Source organism: Talpa europaea (genome assembly GCF_964194135.1).
Source record: "Talpa europaea genome assembly, chromosome: 2".
NCBI lineage: Eukaryota > Metazoa > Chordata > Mammalia > Eulipotyphla > Talpidae > Talpa > Talpa europaea.
This window is the reverse complement of record NC_140068.1, coordinates 127,359,575-127,375,580: the sequence shown is the minus strand read 5'-3', so window position 1 is coordinate 127,375,580 and position 16,006 is coordinate 127,359,575. Positions and strand designations below refer to the sequence as shown.

General features: G+C 39.8%; 1 pseudogene across 1 annotated transcript in view; it reads left to right on the top strand.

Annotated features, from left to right (window-relative positions):
* Nucleotides 1–6,950, top strand: part of LOC311188323 (class I histocompatibility antigen, Gogo-C*0101/C*0102 alpha chain-like) — a 100,261-nt pseudogene extending 93,311 nt beyond the window's left edge. Inside the window, exon 4 of the transcript in view lies at nucleotides 6,940–6,950. The product of the transcript in view is annotated as a class I histocompatibility antigen, Gogo-C*0101/C*0102 alpha chain-like (transcript). The remainder of the gene's footprint in view (nucleotides 1–6,939) is intronic.
* Nucleotides 6,951–16,006: the final 9,056 nt, after the last annotated feature.

The following is a 16,006-nucleotide window of genomic DNA, read 5'->3' as shown; positions in this document are numbered from 1 at the left end:
AGGCAAATCATTTTATTTCTCTGAACCTCAGATTCTTCAGTAACACTTTTCTTAAAATACCAGCCCCCCAGGAGGAGTGTGAGGAGGAAATGGAATGATGCGTGTGAAGAAGTGAGTGCAGTGTTTGTCAGGAGATGGTTCCACCATTCTCCTTCCTGATCCCACAGGAAAGAAGGGAATCCTGGTGATGATAATGCAGTGCACTTCGTAGTCATGTAGACATTACAAAGGAAATGTCACACTTTCATAGTTCTTAAAAATTAGAGTTTGAAAATAACTTTAAAATTACCTTGCTTTTGTTTTTATGTTCTCTTTTACACTGAGGTCAAGTGACCTTATGCAAAGTATCCACAGTCACCCAACTAGGTAATGGCGAGATAATAATTCAAACATGGGTGATATTTTGTTCCTAAATATGCTTTTTTGGATATCTTATCTTTATTAAGTATGTCTTAAAGTAATAGCACTTTATAATCACAAACCAATGCAAGATTTTCTCATCTGATTCCTACAAAAATATCTAGGTAGGTAGCATTATTTTCCCCATTAAGAAATCAGAATGGAGGTTCAGAGAAGTTAAGTAATATCTACAAGTCTGCAAATTATGAAGTACCCTCTGAGAACTGCTTTATGTGTATTCCATGAAATTTGACATCGTGTGTTTTATTATGAGTTTGTTCAAAATATTTTCCAGTTTTGCTTGTGATTTGTTTGACCCAAGAAAATGTGGTTTTGTGTACTAAATGTATTAAAAAATGTGCCTTTAAATTTCTGAATATTTGGAGATTTAATGGATTTGAACTGTCCAATATAGTATTCATTGGTCAATTGTGGATATTTAATTTATTTAAATGAATTTAAATTAAAATTCAGTGGCTAAACCATTCTAGCCAAATTTTAATTGCTTAAAAGTCATATGTGGATAATGGGTACCATATTTGGGCAGTACAGATATAGAACCTTTTCATCATTACAGAAAATTCTATTGTAATATTTTGTTAATGATTTCTAATCTAATACTGTTACAGCCTAAGAACATGCTTTGTTTGTGTGATTTTGACTTTTGACATTTATTGAGACTTGTTTTATGTCTCAGAGTATAGTCTACCTTGGTGAATTTTTCCAGTGCACATGAGAAGATTATACAATTCTTTTCAGTTCTTGGGTTTAGTGTTCTATAACTTTCAACTAAGTTGATTTATATCTCCGATGTCTTTGTTAAATTTTTGTCTTGTTATCAATTGCTGAGAGATAGGTGCTAAAATCTGCAACAATAATTTGGATCTGTCTATACTTTTCATTAGTTCATAAGAGAACTAGTAATATGACAGCTTTAAAATTTTTAAGATTTCTTGATGACTTACCCTTTTATCATTATGAAATGTCTATCTTGGTAATACTCTTTGAAGTCTACTTCTATTGTAAAATATGGGATGGAAGATGTTTTATAATTAGTATTTCAGTGCTATATATTTTCCATTCTTTCATTTTCAATTTTTCTGTTGTCTTTTTTTTAAGATTTATTTATTTATGCACACAAGAACTGGGGTGTAGACAAGAGTTGCGAGGAGTGGGGGGAGTGAGAGGATTCACTAGAGAGAGTGGGGAGCAGAACAGGAAGATCTACTGAAATATACTGCTGAGGGGAGAAGTGGGCTAGACAGGAGAGGTCTGCTGTGCCATGTGGGTTGCGCCCTGGCTGACTGAGGGTAGAACTCATGCTGCAGTGGTTGGGAAGAGCTTGATAGTGCATGTCTTTAACCCCTGCGCCACCAGGGAGGCCCCCTTTTCTGTTGTCGCGATGTTTAAAGAGTGTTACTTCTCAAAAACATCGACTGTGATGTTGCATTCTTTAGCCAGTCTGAGTCTGCATCTTTTAATTTCTTTTTTTAGTTATTATTAGTTATTATTAGTATATGTGGGTTTTAAACTACAATGCTGATATTTGGTTTTAATTGTTGCATTTGCTCTTTCTTTGTTCCTCCCTTTTTATTGTTAATTAAGTATTTTTAGGTAATCACTTTTATTTTTATTTTCTATGTTAGGTATTATCTTTAGTTATATCATTTTATGTTATTTTCTTAGTGGTTGATTTAAAGATTACATTATACATCTCTATCTTGTCATATGTATATAATAACAAAATTCTGTTAATTTACAATGTAAGGATATTAAAATAGCATATTTTTAATTATCACTCTCTCTTCCCCTGTGCTCTGTCTTGCCACACATTTTTTTATTTCTAAATATGGTACGACCTAACATTACATTGTTTCTATTTTTACTTTATAAGCTTAATAGTTTTTAAAATGTATGTATTTGTGTGTGTATGTGTTTGTCACTTATATCTACTGATATGTCTTTTCTTTTTCCAGTGTTCTTCATACCTTCCTGAATAACTGGGTCTCTACTTGGTATTTTTCTTTTTGAACTAAACATTTTAGTATTCCTTTAGTATTTCTTAAATTAATACATTTTAGTATTCCTTACAGAAGTCTATTTAAGACAATTTCTTTCACCTTTTCCTTTGGGAAATATCTTTATTTTTGAAAGATAATTTAACTAGTTCTAGAATTCTAGACTAATACGTTTTTCTGTTTAACACTTTAAAGTTGTCATGGCTGTGTCTTCTAGTCTCTATTGATTCCAGTGAGGAGATGCAATTTCTGTTGTTTTTCTACTTTCTGTAATGTGTTTTGTTTTCTCTTGTGGCTTTTAAGTTTTTCTCTTCATGTTTGATTTTAAGCAGTTAGACAGTGATGTATAATTTTGGTATTTCTTTGTATTTATTCTTCTTTAGGTTTCTGAGTCTATTGAATCTTGGGTCAATGGCTTTCATATGTTCTGGGCCATTAAAGTATTTCTCCTGGAAATCAAGTTATGTATTTATTGGCATGTTTATCTTGAACGCAGATATGTTTTAAAATCACATTGTTTTCAGTGACACTGATTCCTTCCTCTGCTGTATACAACATAATAAACTCATTGACAGTATTATTTATCTGTAATATAGCTTTCATCTCTAGCATTTGCATTTGACTCTGAAATTGTCCTAACATGTTCACTTATTCTATTTCTTTCATCTTAAATATTTATAAACATTATTTTAAAGTGTCTGCCTTATAATTCCAACAACAATTTTATTCTGTAGGTAAGATTTCATTTACTGTTTTCTCTTTGAGGAAATATTAGTTTTCTTACTTTTTCTATGTGTTTTATAATTTGATTTTTTTTTAAAGATTTATTTATTTATTTATACATACAAGCACTGGGTACAGTCAGAAGTGCGGGAGGGTGAGAGAATTCACCTGAGCCAGAACGGGGAGCAGAGCAGGGAGAAGGACTGAAGCACACTGCTGAGGGGAGCAGCGGGCGGCAGGAGTGGTCTGCGCGCCGTGTGGGACCCTCCTCCGGTGGCCGGGGAGCAGCCAGGGATCGAACCGGCGCTGCAGAGACTGCGGGCAGCTTCGCAACCCAGCGCTCAACCGCTGCACCACCAGGGAGGCCCTATAATTTGATTTTGATTAAAATTAAATTCAGAGATCATCAATTATAAAGGAATAGTAGAGTCTGAAGAAAACAGCAATCATCTCTAGAGAAAGGGCAGACTTTTGTTATCTGGCTCACCATTAGTGAGACGATTTGACACAATCTAGTCAGTAGTGGAGCTAGGCCTGTAAGGTTTTGTGGCTTTAGTTATTCATTTCACTGTGGGCTTCATGTAAAGTGATAGAGGAATCACAACTTTCTGTAGGGGAAGAGAGGAAGTTTCTCCCTACCCCTTTTGGGTTCTTTTAGACTGGCTGAACAACAAAGTAATGTCAGATACATCAGTAGGAAAAAAACAAAGATGAGTTACAAACATATGGAGAATTTAAGTGGATGTGAATTCCGGGGTCAGTGGGGGCAAATGAGGGTATACATCCTTAGCTAAGGAATAAGATAGAGGCCAGGGCCTTCAAGGAGAGAGGAAGGGAACTCACATTATGAGGACTGGGTGACTCATATGACAATGACCAGATTTTCGATTTAGACGTCTGCCCTGCCTCATAGATAGGTTTCTACCATCGACGGGTTCTTTCTGGTAAAAAGCCTCATTCTGAACAATAGTCTCAATTTTCATTTTTCAAGATAGTTAAGGGATTGGTAAAAGTTTCTCCTATGAGAACCTGCAGGGTCTTTATTAACCTTAGTTTGAAATAATGCACATGCCACATCTCCATCAAGCCTCTTCTAAAACACTTACAGAGGCCTATCCTCCACTTCCCTTTAGCAGAAACTGGGATGTGAACACCTGGGAGTATTTAATCACTCCTTTCTTTTTTTTTTAAGATTTATTTATGCATACAAAAACTGGTGCACAGGCCAGAGTTGTGGGGGGTGTGAGGATTCACCAGAGACAGAGCCGGGCACAGAACAGGCAGACTGACTGAAATACATTGCTGAGGGGAACAGCAGGCGAGTCAGGAGAGGTCTGCTGTGCCATGTAGGTTGCTCCCTGGCTGGGGATCAAACTCATGCTGCAGTGGCTGTGGGTAGCTTCATAAGTTACATCTTAACCCCTGTGCCACCAGGGAGGCCAATCACTTCTTTCTTACCTTCACTTTTTAACAGGATCCGATTGCTTTTGCTTTATTCCTCTGTGGTAGCAGTGTCCTGAAAAGGGTTCAGATAGACTTTTTCCAAGACGTCTAGATTTTTTCCCCCAATATATGTTATCTTGATATGTAGAACTAAGAGCAGTTGAGATCCTCGATTGAAACTGTTGCTACTTCTTCAAGAATGATTACCTAGATTTACTAAATTAAGGATATTTCCAGAAACAACCTTTTTTTTTTTTTCTTCTTCTTTTTAAAATCAGAGGAACCTACCTTAAGGCAGGGCAAACATCCAGAGGGAAGACTTTGTCATATGAAGTTGTTCCCTCTGCGTAATGTGAAATGACCCCCAACCACTTTATACTTTAGATCCCTTCACACAGAATATAAACCCCAGACTTGCATCATTTATTTCAGAATTTATAATGTAAATTCTCCATATATCTGTTATTAAATTTGATATTTTCTCCTACTTAATCTGTTTGATATAAATGTATTTGTCTAGTGTCAGAAGAACCCAGGGGGTTGGGGGAAAATTCCCCCCTGTATCCTAACATATCCACGCTCCTGCCCTCTACCAACTGTACATGGTCCCTTCCTAGTACTCAGTGCAAGGTCTGGTGTTTCTCTCCACATCCCTGTTCTGCCCTTAGTCTTCAGGAGGTCTTTTGTAGTTGTGTTTGGGGTAAGCTGTCTACCTCCATTTCCTGGACCTTCCCTCAGTGGGGAGAAGAACCTAACCCAGGGTAAGGCCCATGTGTATCTCTGGGGTTACTCTGAGTTCTCCTGGAATCACTCTCAGTTCTCCTTAGACTCCCATCTGTACCTGGGGACAGAGAGTAGCTGTTTTTCTCAGTTCTGCAGCTCCTCACCCAGAGGTACATGCTGCTCATCAGCAGCACCATGACGTGGGTGTTCGGGACTTCCCCTAGTTCTTCCTCTCTGACTTCAGCAGGATTTCCATGCCTGAGTTCAGGGTCTCTCAGTTATCTCCCTGCCCCCTCAAGCTGTCCTGTGAAGGTCCATGGAAAAGGGCCAAAGGATAGATGCAGGCCCCTGTGTCTGAGCTCTTGGGGATTCTAAACCCTTTAAAATCGCCTTGAAGGCTCAGCTGCTTTTTTTTTCAGCTTCCTTTTCCATTGGATTTGCTGCTCAGGAAAAAAGCTGCTCTCCTAGGAGGTTGTTGTCACTTTTTGGATCCGGTTCATTAGGCTTTTTTACAACCTGAATTCTCTTCAGGCTTAAAAAAAACATGATTTTTGTAGATTATCTGGGTTGCTCTTCTTAAGGTAGGAGCAGTGTTCTCTTGTGGATGTGAAAGTCAAGATAGCTTTTTCTATCATGTTTTATGTTGAAATGGTTACAAGTGAACCCTAATTGACTTTTTAATGCATTCTCTTGAAATTCTCGTCATCACCATTAAAAACAGTTTTGCAATAACACCTTGAAACCATTTTTTCACAGCCTATTCAAACACTTGCAAGGGTAAATTTATATTTAAAAACTTCAATAGTTTTTCCTTTTCCTTTGTTGACAAATGATATGTTAAATTTTAGCTTACAATAATGCAATCAGAGTTCAAAAACTATATTTTACGTATCAAGTATTTGAAAGTAACATTGAAACTCTAATTTACAGAACATGAATACAGTCATCTGAGAAGCTTGCTAGATTGCCAGTAAGAGCACATGGGCCACAAAGCAACATTTATCCAATATATGTGAAAGAGATTTGGAGCTATATTGTGTGGGCCCATACCTGAAAGATGTCCTGACCACCTTCACCCCAAAAGCTTGCACCTTGGGCTGTGAGCCCTGCTCTTCGAGCATTTGGAATACAAACTTGTGGGTGCATGGGTCTCCTTGTCCATGATGGGCAGTGGCATGCTTTGCAGCTGGCTGCCGATGTAGTTGGAACTATTCTGAAAGTCATCGAGAGACTGTTGGGCCCCCTTTAGACCTCATCATGCTTGGGTCACCCTTCAAGGAGTCCTGGAAAGAACTTGTGTTTCTACCACTTCTGACTTCCTTAACTGTGCAGGGGGCTGAGGGAACCAGTACTTCTCCATCTTGTTAAGCCATCAGCACACACCAGTTGAGAAGCTCAGAGACAGAGCTTAATGTCCCACTGCTTCCAGGTCACTTAGCTTCCGTCTCTACTTTTACTCAATCCTGTGTTCTGAGCTCTGTTTCCAGTTATCAAGTTGCCAGATAAAATGCATATAAAAATTTTTAGATCAACAATGCATGTGAAATCTTACTATAAGCATGTCTCAAGTAGTGTACTAGACATATACTAAAACCACTAGTCATTCTTTATCTGACATTCTTTTTCGTTCTAGCATTCTACTAGCCTAGAGTTAATCAAACCTGATAATTTAGACTTTTCAAAGATTTTTATTCTTATTTTTATTTTTTTAATCGTAAATTCCTGTATTTTTATTCATTAAATTTGGACACTCTTCTCGCTAGGATAGAGATAGTAAAAAGGTAAACCCCTGACTATTTTAGTCCTTGATTAGTGATGTTGAGTTAGCCAGCACATTCAAACTTTTGTATCCTTCAAACTTTTTGTATCCAGTGGACTTCTCAGTCCACTGACAGGGTTGGGTGAGACTCTAGGAGATAATAAATGTAAATGATGTTGGTGTAAAATAAGTTGCTCTACAGAGGTAAAAGTCAGCATGATGATTACAGAAAATGACAGAATCTAATTAATGTGCCTGGGTCTTTAAACAGTCCTTTTTCACTGCTTTCCTTTTAGGCAGTTTAGCTGTCATTGGGGGAGGCAGAAGAGTGTCCTGGGGGATTTCTAAACCTGAGCCCTCGATTTGAATCATGACTGCCACTTAATGTGGTGGGACACTGTCCAAACTATTTGCCATTTCTATACCTCAGCCTCTCTCTTTGTGAAATTGAGGTACTGTTAGCACAGCTGGCACTCAGCATAGCACCCACAGGTATCCAGTTCTCAACGCCCTAGCAGATCACTACTGTTTCACTAAAAGGTAACTTTGTGTTCCTTCCATCACATCAAAGAGGAGATTGCCTCCTGGACCTTTTTATAAACATTTCCTTAAGATATCACTGGATGTGCTGTGAAAAAGTTTCTATCATTAGAAGATTGGAAAATGTTGCATATCACATGCTCTTTGGAAGCTTTACAGCACATATTTGCACATCAAAGCTTCTGATATGCTCCATTATAAACAACTTCTACTTATTTACCCAGAATTTCTTAAACTCATTTATACATGAAACACCATTCTTTATGACCCATCTGTTAATATTCCGTGTAACTATTTTCACCTGTCATCATTCCTATTAAGTCCTTTTAAGGCAAGAGAGAAAGTCAAGAGGTACTATTGTACAGATAATCCAACACTATATAAAAGGGGGATATCATTTACCATTGCAGAATTAATCAAGAGAGGAAGTACAAATAGTGATAAAAAGCTACTGGTGTCAGGAAATATTTCTCAAATAAGCTCACAAAGCAAGAGTGACATAAATACATTATCTGTAGGTAGCATAGAATATATCCAAAATACTGAAACCGGTCAGGGGAGAGCACAAGACAGGCTGCTGTTTTTCATTGTTTGATTAACTGTAGGCTAGTTGAATACTAGAACAAAAAAGAATGTCAGATAAAAAATGAATAGTGTTTTTAGTATACCTCTAGTACACTACTTGAGACATGAGAATTCATGTCTACTTGAGAATTCCTTACAAAACCTGATTTTAAAAAAATGTTAATATACTAGCTGGATAAAAATTGCAAATACAAAAAAAAAAAAAACCTTTGAATACGGAAAAGTGTTCAGACTAGGTGAACACTAGATTCAACCAACCCTAGAACCATTGAAAAAGGAATATCTGGGGACATTCCTTTACCCTCCAAGCCTCCGGAATTCTAATAGCAAACGGAGTGATGAATCGCTGCTAGCCAGCTGGAACTTCATGTACTGCTTTTACTTGCTCCCTTTCTATTTTGTGTTTGACTTAATAGTCTTCTCCCCCTTTTCCCTTCTCACATTTCACGCCACCCTGCAATTCTTCATTGCAGTGTAAGATTAAAAAGAAATTAGTAAGCCCAAGGCAACTGGCTGATCATTGAATTCAACTACTGTGCCATCTAGACAATAGTATGACTACTTTTCCTCCCAGCAACACCACATATGCCTGCTCTTTTATGGCATTTTTTAGCAAAAAGATCCTGAAAATCACTAGTAATCCTAAGATAACAAGAATTTCAAGATTCAATAAGCTTTCAAAATGGGATCCAGATGTATTCTTTAAGCCCTTTTAAATCACAAAGCAAGGCAAAGTGGCCTGACTGATTAAATGATTATTTCTGCCTGGATTTAATTTTTGGCTCTTTTGGGAATTCATCTGTGGTCTAGAGTAAAGCATTAGTCTTTTACTCAGAAATCTGAATTTGGCTTCTCTTAGGTTTACATGTGTAGCACTCATTAGAGATGAATTCTTGTCTATTAAAACTCAGCTCAGAAATCACCTCATTTCTGAACCCCATTTTCTCCTCTCCTTCCTCAGACACTTTTACACATAATTGCTCTTAAGTTCACATACACACCTTTGTGCCTACACCTCCTAGGTTGAACTACAATCTGTGTCCCAGTCTGTACCCATTCTACTTACTAAAGGGTTCATTTTTAGACGCACAAAGGGTGTGTATAATCCTCTTCCTTTGCATATGGGCAGGACTTGCGCTTAAGGAGGGTTATTGTCCCATGGATCAGGTTACTTTATATGACAAAGATGAGGGAATAATATGTTCTATAAGATTTTCAGAGCAGGTGGCAGGGACACTGCACTACAGGGGTCTTGATTTTGGTCCACTGAGATTGATTTTTAACTTCTGATCTCCAGAACAATAAAATAACAACAAAATAACAGATTTGTGTTATTTTAAGCCACTGGCTGTGTGGTAATTTATTTCCATAACAATAGAGATTTCAACCCCTGCCCCATTCTACATGATTTTGGTGACTATTAATCATGTACTTTTCTACTCTTTCTTCTTCTTCAAAGAAAAGACATAACCCAGATTTTCTAGACCAAGATCAGAATGGAAGACAGTTGAATCAAAATCATCCCAGTGCATTCCCCAGGATATCTTAAATGAATTTCAACACTTGAGACCCCTGTATGTCTATCCTTCCCAATGTTGACTGGTTACCTCTGAGCCAGTTAGAATGCTAGTAAATTCCATTTGGTGTGGGCTTGGGGGTTTAAACCAGTCAAATGCAATTTCTTTTGCCTACAATCAAAATACCCTACCAGCTATCATTTAGTGAGAACTTATTTTCTTCTCCCCCAAATATTCTCTTCAGTTTGACTTTGCATTTGAGGTATTATGCTTTGTCTGTAATTAGGTTTTAACTCTATGGTAACTCTTTATATTTCAACTCTTTACAACAACTCTTACAATAATTCTAGAATTATGTATTTTTAGTACCATTTCACTGAAGGGAATCAGACACAAAGTGTTACTGTGTCCAATGTCACATGGCTATTTTGTGGATCTTGTTCTTACAAGTCCACCCACCCAGTGACCAAGTTATATTGTTTTCAGATAGGTGATGTCTGCCAAAGAAAGATGGAAGAGGCATTTCTCACAGAGGGAAGGAAGACCCCAAAGTTAAGGGCAAGGAGGAGGCTATGCATATAACCGTTACAGAGATAAAAGCTAAAGGAGGAGGAGAGTATTTTCAGAGGGGAGGAAAATTGCTGACTAGAGGAACTAATCAATCAACCAGTGTTGGTTGTTCCTTCCAATTATTGTGTTTTGTGCTGTGATGTTTGGACAAAATATCAAGCGAAAGAATTAAGAGAACAAAAGACATGGTTCCTGTTCCCGTGGTCTTAGTAATCTAGCTCTGATGATAAGATCAGTGACCAATGGGCTCTTTGGAGGATTACAAGAGATAATACAAGGAAATCTCTTAGTAAGGTGTTTGGAAGTAATGAGGCTAAGTAAATATTTAGTCTAATTCCAGTTGTTTTTTTTTTAAGATTTATTTATTTACTTACTTAGTTACTTATACAAGCACTGGGTACAGTCAGAAGCGCGGGAGGGTGAGAGAATTCACCAGAGCCAGAGCGGGGAGCAGAGCAGGCAGAAGGACCAAAGTACACTGCTGAGGGGAGCAGCGGGCAGCAGGAGAGGTCTACGTGCCATGCAAGACCCTCCTCCGGTGGCCGGGGAGCAGCCGGGGATCGAACCAGCGCTGCAGAGGCTGCGGGCAGATTTGCAACCCAGCGCTCAACCCCTGCGCCACCGGGGAGGCCCCTAATTCCAGTTTTGATCAGCCCTTCATCAGGGATAAATTCTTTGCTTAGACATGGTAATGCCTCCACCTGAGATTTACCTTCCTCCTCTGGCTTCCAGCACTAGTGCGTTTCCTGTACACCTATCTGAAGGTAATCTTACTTTCCTCCTCCTTCAGTTTCTTGGAGGGCTTTCACTTTGGGTTCCAACATATCACCAGTAATGCTTCTTGGATAATGTGGCAGGATGGAGTTTTCTCCTCCTACCTCATCCTCATTCCCTGGTCAGAAGTCCATTTTTGATGAGAAGGAACAACTATGGGCATTCTAATGCATGAGCTGTATATTTAGCAATATTAGCCTATGAAAGGTTGACTATTCTCAGTGTTTCCTTTTGAGGTTGGATTATTTCAATCTAATGTCCTCCAGATGGAAGGAAGGGTCTAAAACCCTCCCCTCGAGGATCATCTAGGAAAAGTTGTTAGTCTGGGGCAGGAGCCTAAGGGAGGAGATGAGGTCTGGGGAAGGGACAGAGATAGAAAAATCAAAAGAGATACAGGGGAGAACTGACAGTGGATTAGGATGTGAACCAAGAAGTAATGAGAGAGGGGCCAGTACATTTCTTCATTACTTTAATGTATATTTCTAGCCATTCACTACATTTGAGGAAATGTGTTCATGGGACAATTCTCCTGACTTCAAGGATCTCAAATGACAGTGAAAACATGGACAATACACTAGTGAATGGTGGAACAACTAGAAAATGTTGCAGAGTAGTAAGTCATAAAACAGAGAGAAAAGAGGGTGATACACTGGAGAGCACCTGGGGGTGAATGAGACAGGGATTCATCACAGGACACCAACACAACCTGGAACTGGGACCTTCCATTTAACTAGTATGGCTGTCCTAGACACTGGAATCCAGGTTTAGCTGGGCCTTTATTAAGAATCATATCACTCTCCAATGTGTCCCTTCAGAAAGCGTTCTTGGTGCATTGCCTTAACCTCCCCCTCCTCCAGTGATCCGTTAAGGATCTTATTAAGGTTAAACACCTTGTATGGACCAGTGATTATACTACAGCTCAAGTCATGATCTGTACTTCTAGACCCTTTTTTTAAAAAGATTTATTTATTCATGCATACAAGAACCGGGGTGCAGGCCAGATGTGCGGGAGGGTGAGAGGATTCACCAGAGACAGAGCAGGGGACAGAATAGGTGGACTGACGAAATACACTGCTGAGGGGAGCAGCGGGCGAGACAGGAGACCTTCATCATGTCAGCGTGTATTAGGAAACTGGTCAGACTGAGAACCTGAAGCTGTGTGGGGCTCCCCCTCCTGTGCACAGCCCTGTCCTTCTGGGAGCTCCATGAGAACCTGGAGAGAGACCTAAGGGTTCTCGCCCCTTGTCCTCTGCCCCGTGGCCACACGGGGGCGCTGCGGCGCTGTCCTAGTCTGGCAGCCAGGGGAGAGGCTGGGTGTGTGTGACTCAGGCTGAGAGGGTGAGCTGGGGCTGAGCATCACTGGGGGAGCGGGTGAGATGCCCTGTGAGCAACCCTGGCACCAGGCTGGGGTGGGGGCAGTGAGGAGAGGAGGCTCTGGAGCTGCCATCTTCTCTCCCCACAGCCTCTCTCTGCAGCCCCTTGATGACAACACCCTGGAGACTGCAAAGCAGATGCTATTCCCTTCAACTCCCTGTTTCTTTCATGAGGCCTATTTTTTTTTTTTAATTGAAGCAACACTGATTTACAGTACTGTGTGTGATTTAGGGGAATAATTTCACATCTCTTCGATGTGAAATTACCAAAGCAGATACGTTTCTCTTCCACTCCCTGTCCCTTTTCTGAGGGCTGTTTTTCAAATTGCAGTAACATTGATTTACAATTCATTTAGGGAATAGGCTCCCATCTCTTCAGAGGTAGTGACCAAACCACCCCCTCCACCCCAGCACCCAGAGTCCTTTTCCAGATCCACTGTGCCCCCCACACTCTGCTCTCCCCCTCCCTCCTGGACAGAGAGGCAGGGACCTGCTGTCTGGGTCCCTCAGGCCTCGCTCCTGCCACCTCCTGCAATGACAGTAAAGGTTTGTGGTTCTACTTTCTATTTCCTTGGCATATCCTTTCACCCTTTCACTTTTAAACTACATTTGTTTGTATAGAAAGTCTTTCTAACACACAGAATACAAATCTCCTTGATATTATCCAATCTGAGAATTGCAGGCTTTTTTTGATTTTTATATAATTCTTAACATCATTTTTCATTTTTGCATAGTGTATGCATTTGTATTTTGGTTATATTCCCCACACAATTCCCACCCCCCTTATTCTGACCGCAATCCCTCTTCTCCTCCCCCCGCCCCCCACTGTAGTGTGTCTCTGGTCTAGAGGTGCTTATTGATTTTGATTTTTACTTTATTGCAATTAGTCATTTTCCTGGTCCTTTATTTTGGTTTTCTAAATTCCTGCTATGAGTGAGACCATCCCGTATTTTTCTTTTTCTTTCTGGCTTATTTCGCTGAGCATGATCCCTTCCAGCTCCATCCATGTTGCTGCAAATGGCATGAGTTTATCCTTTCGGATTGCTGAGTAATATTCCGTGGTGTATACGTACCACACCTTCTTGATCTAGTCATCTATTTTTGGGCGTTTGGTTGTTTCCAAAGCTTAGCTATTGTAAACAGTGCTGCTATAAACATAGGAGTGCAGGTGCCCTTTGGAATTAATGTTTCTGTGTCATTTGGGTAAATACCTAGGAGTGGAATTTCTGGATCCTATGGAAGCTCTATCTTTAGTAGGTTGAGGAATCTCCACACAGCTCTCCATAGTGGTTGGACCAGTTTGCACTCCCACCAGCAGTGCAGGAGAGTTCCTTTATCTCCACATCCTCGCCAACATTTATTGTTGCTCGTTTTTTAATATGTGCCAGAGAATCGCAGGCTTTTGATTAGGATTTAGCTTTTTTTTTTTTCAGTATAATAACAACTTTACTGAAGACGGGTGGTGGGAGCTCTGTTTGGTGTTGGGTCCAGGGAGCAGAACAAACGGGGGGCCGTGGAGAAACCCTGAAGGAACAGCGCGACCCCCATCACCTCAATCACTACGAGGCCAGCAGCGAAAGTCCCTGAGTCCAGCCTCATCGCGCGCCCTCCTGGCAGGGTCTGGACTCCACCCCACCCAAGCCTCTGAGGCCACAAAGCTGTGCGTCCAGGGGGCCGCCTCTAGGGCGCCCACAGTGCCTAATTTATTTTTTATTATTATTTTGTCTATTTTTACATCATTTCTCATTTTAATTTTTGCAAAATGTGTGCATTTTCATCTTGGTTATATTCCCCATACAATTCCCGCCCCCATTATTTTGACCCTAATCCCTCCTCCTGCCCCCACCCCACAGTGTGTCTCTGGTTTATAGTTGCTTGCTGATTTTGATTTTTACTTTATTGCAATTAGTCTTTTTCCTGATCCCTTATTTAGGTTTTCTAAATTCTTGGATATGAGTGAGATCATCCAGTATTTGATATGGTAAGATTTGAGTCTATCACTTTGATGTTTATTTTTTCATTGTCTCGCATCTTTTTCATTCCATTTCATCATTTTCTGCCTTTCTTTGATTCAAGCAAATAGTTTTCTGTGAAATTAATTCTTCTTGTGGCTTTAGATATATTTATTTCAGTACTTTTTATTGTTGTAAATACTTAAATCTTTCATTTTTCAATATCTTCTTAATTGAACTACATTCCATAATATATAGGACATTTACAGCAATATAGTTCTGTTTAACCATCTTAATGTTATTCATGTAATATATGTATATTAAACCAAAATAAACAGAAGCCAAATAAAACTGTAAAACACAAAATATAAGCAGTCATATCTGTTCAATAAGTTAAGACAAGCTACAAAAAAAAGAGTATTCTGCGTGTCTCTGTTGCTAGTTGTTGCTCTAATGTGTGAGTTATCATCTACTGTCACTTCCCGAGGCCTGGAAGAAATCCTTTAACATTCCTTGGGACAGAACTGCTAGCAATGAATTCTGTTTTTAATTAACTCTAGTGTATTTACTTTGTCTTCATTCTCCCCGCTTTTATTTCTTTTTTTTTTATGTTTTTATTTATTTGTTTGTTTGTTTGTTTGTTTATACATGCACTGGGTACAGTCAGAAGTGCGGGAGGGTGAGAGAATTCACCAGAGCCAGAGCGGGGAGCAGAGCAGGCAGAAGGAGCGAAGTACACTGCTGAGGGGAGCAGCGGGCGGCAGGAGAGGTCTGCGCACCATGTGGGACCCTTCTCCTGTGGCCGGGGAGCAGCCGGGGATCGAACCGGCGCCGCAGAGGCCACGGGCAGCTTCGCAACCCAGCGCTCAACCGCTGCACCACTGGGGAGGCCCCCGCTTTTGTTTCTTAAGATCTTTACATGAAATAAAATTTACCAGTTATAGATGGACAGTTAGGTAAATATAAATAATAGAATAAATAGATAAATAAATATTCTAAATAAATAGAATCCTGGAAGCACAGACATAGAGCACAGACAGCACAGCCCCCTCATCCTAAAATGTCTCCTGCTCCTTTATATTGTTTTTTTAAATTTATTTATTTATATATTTTCACATTGGTCTTCATTTTTGTACAGTGTTTGAATTCCCCTCTCAGGTGTTGTCCCCATGAAAGTGCCTCCACCAGGACACCTGGGAACATCACCACAGACTCTGCTGCTCTTCCCTCCCATTTTGATCCATTTCCCTCCCTCTCCCCAGATGAATGTCTCCAATGTATAGTTTGCTGCTAGTTTTGTCTTTTTTCCCCAATCCCTTGTATGGTTTCCCTATGTTCCTCCTCTAAGTGAAACCATCCACTATTTTTCCTTTTCCTTCTGACTTATTTTTCACTGAGCATAATCCCTTCCATCTCCATCTATGTTGCTGCATATGGCATCTTTATCTTTTTTGATTGCCGAGTAGTATTCCCTTGTGTATATATGGCACATCTTCTTGATCCAGACATCTGATTTTGGGCATTTAGGTTGTTTCCATATCTTAGCTCTTGTCAATAGCTGCACCTTTATATTTGATCCCTCTCCCTACCCCAGTCAGGCAACGTGTCTCCTTTCTAGCTGTACTCTGTA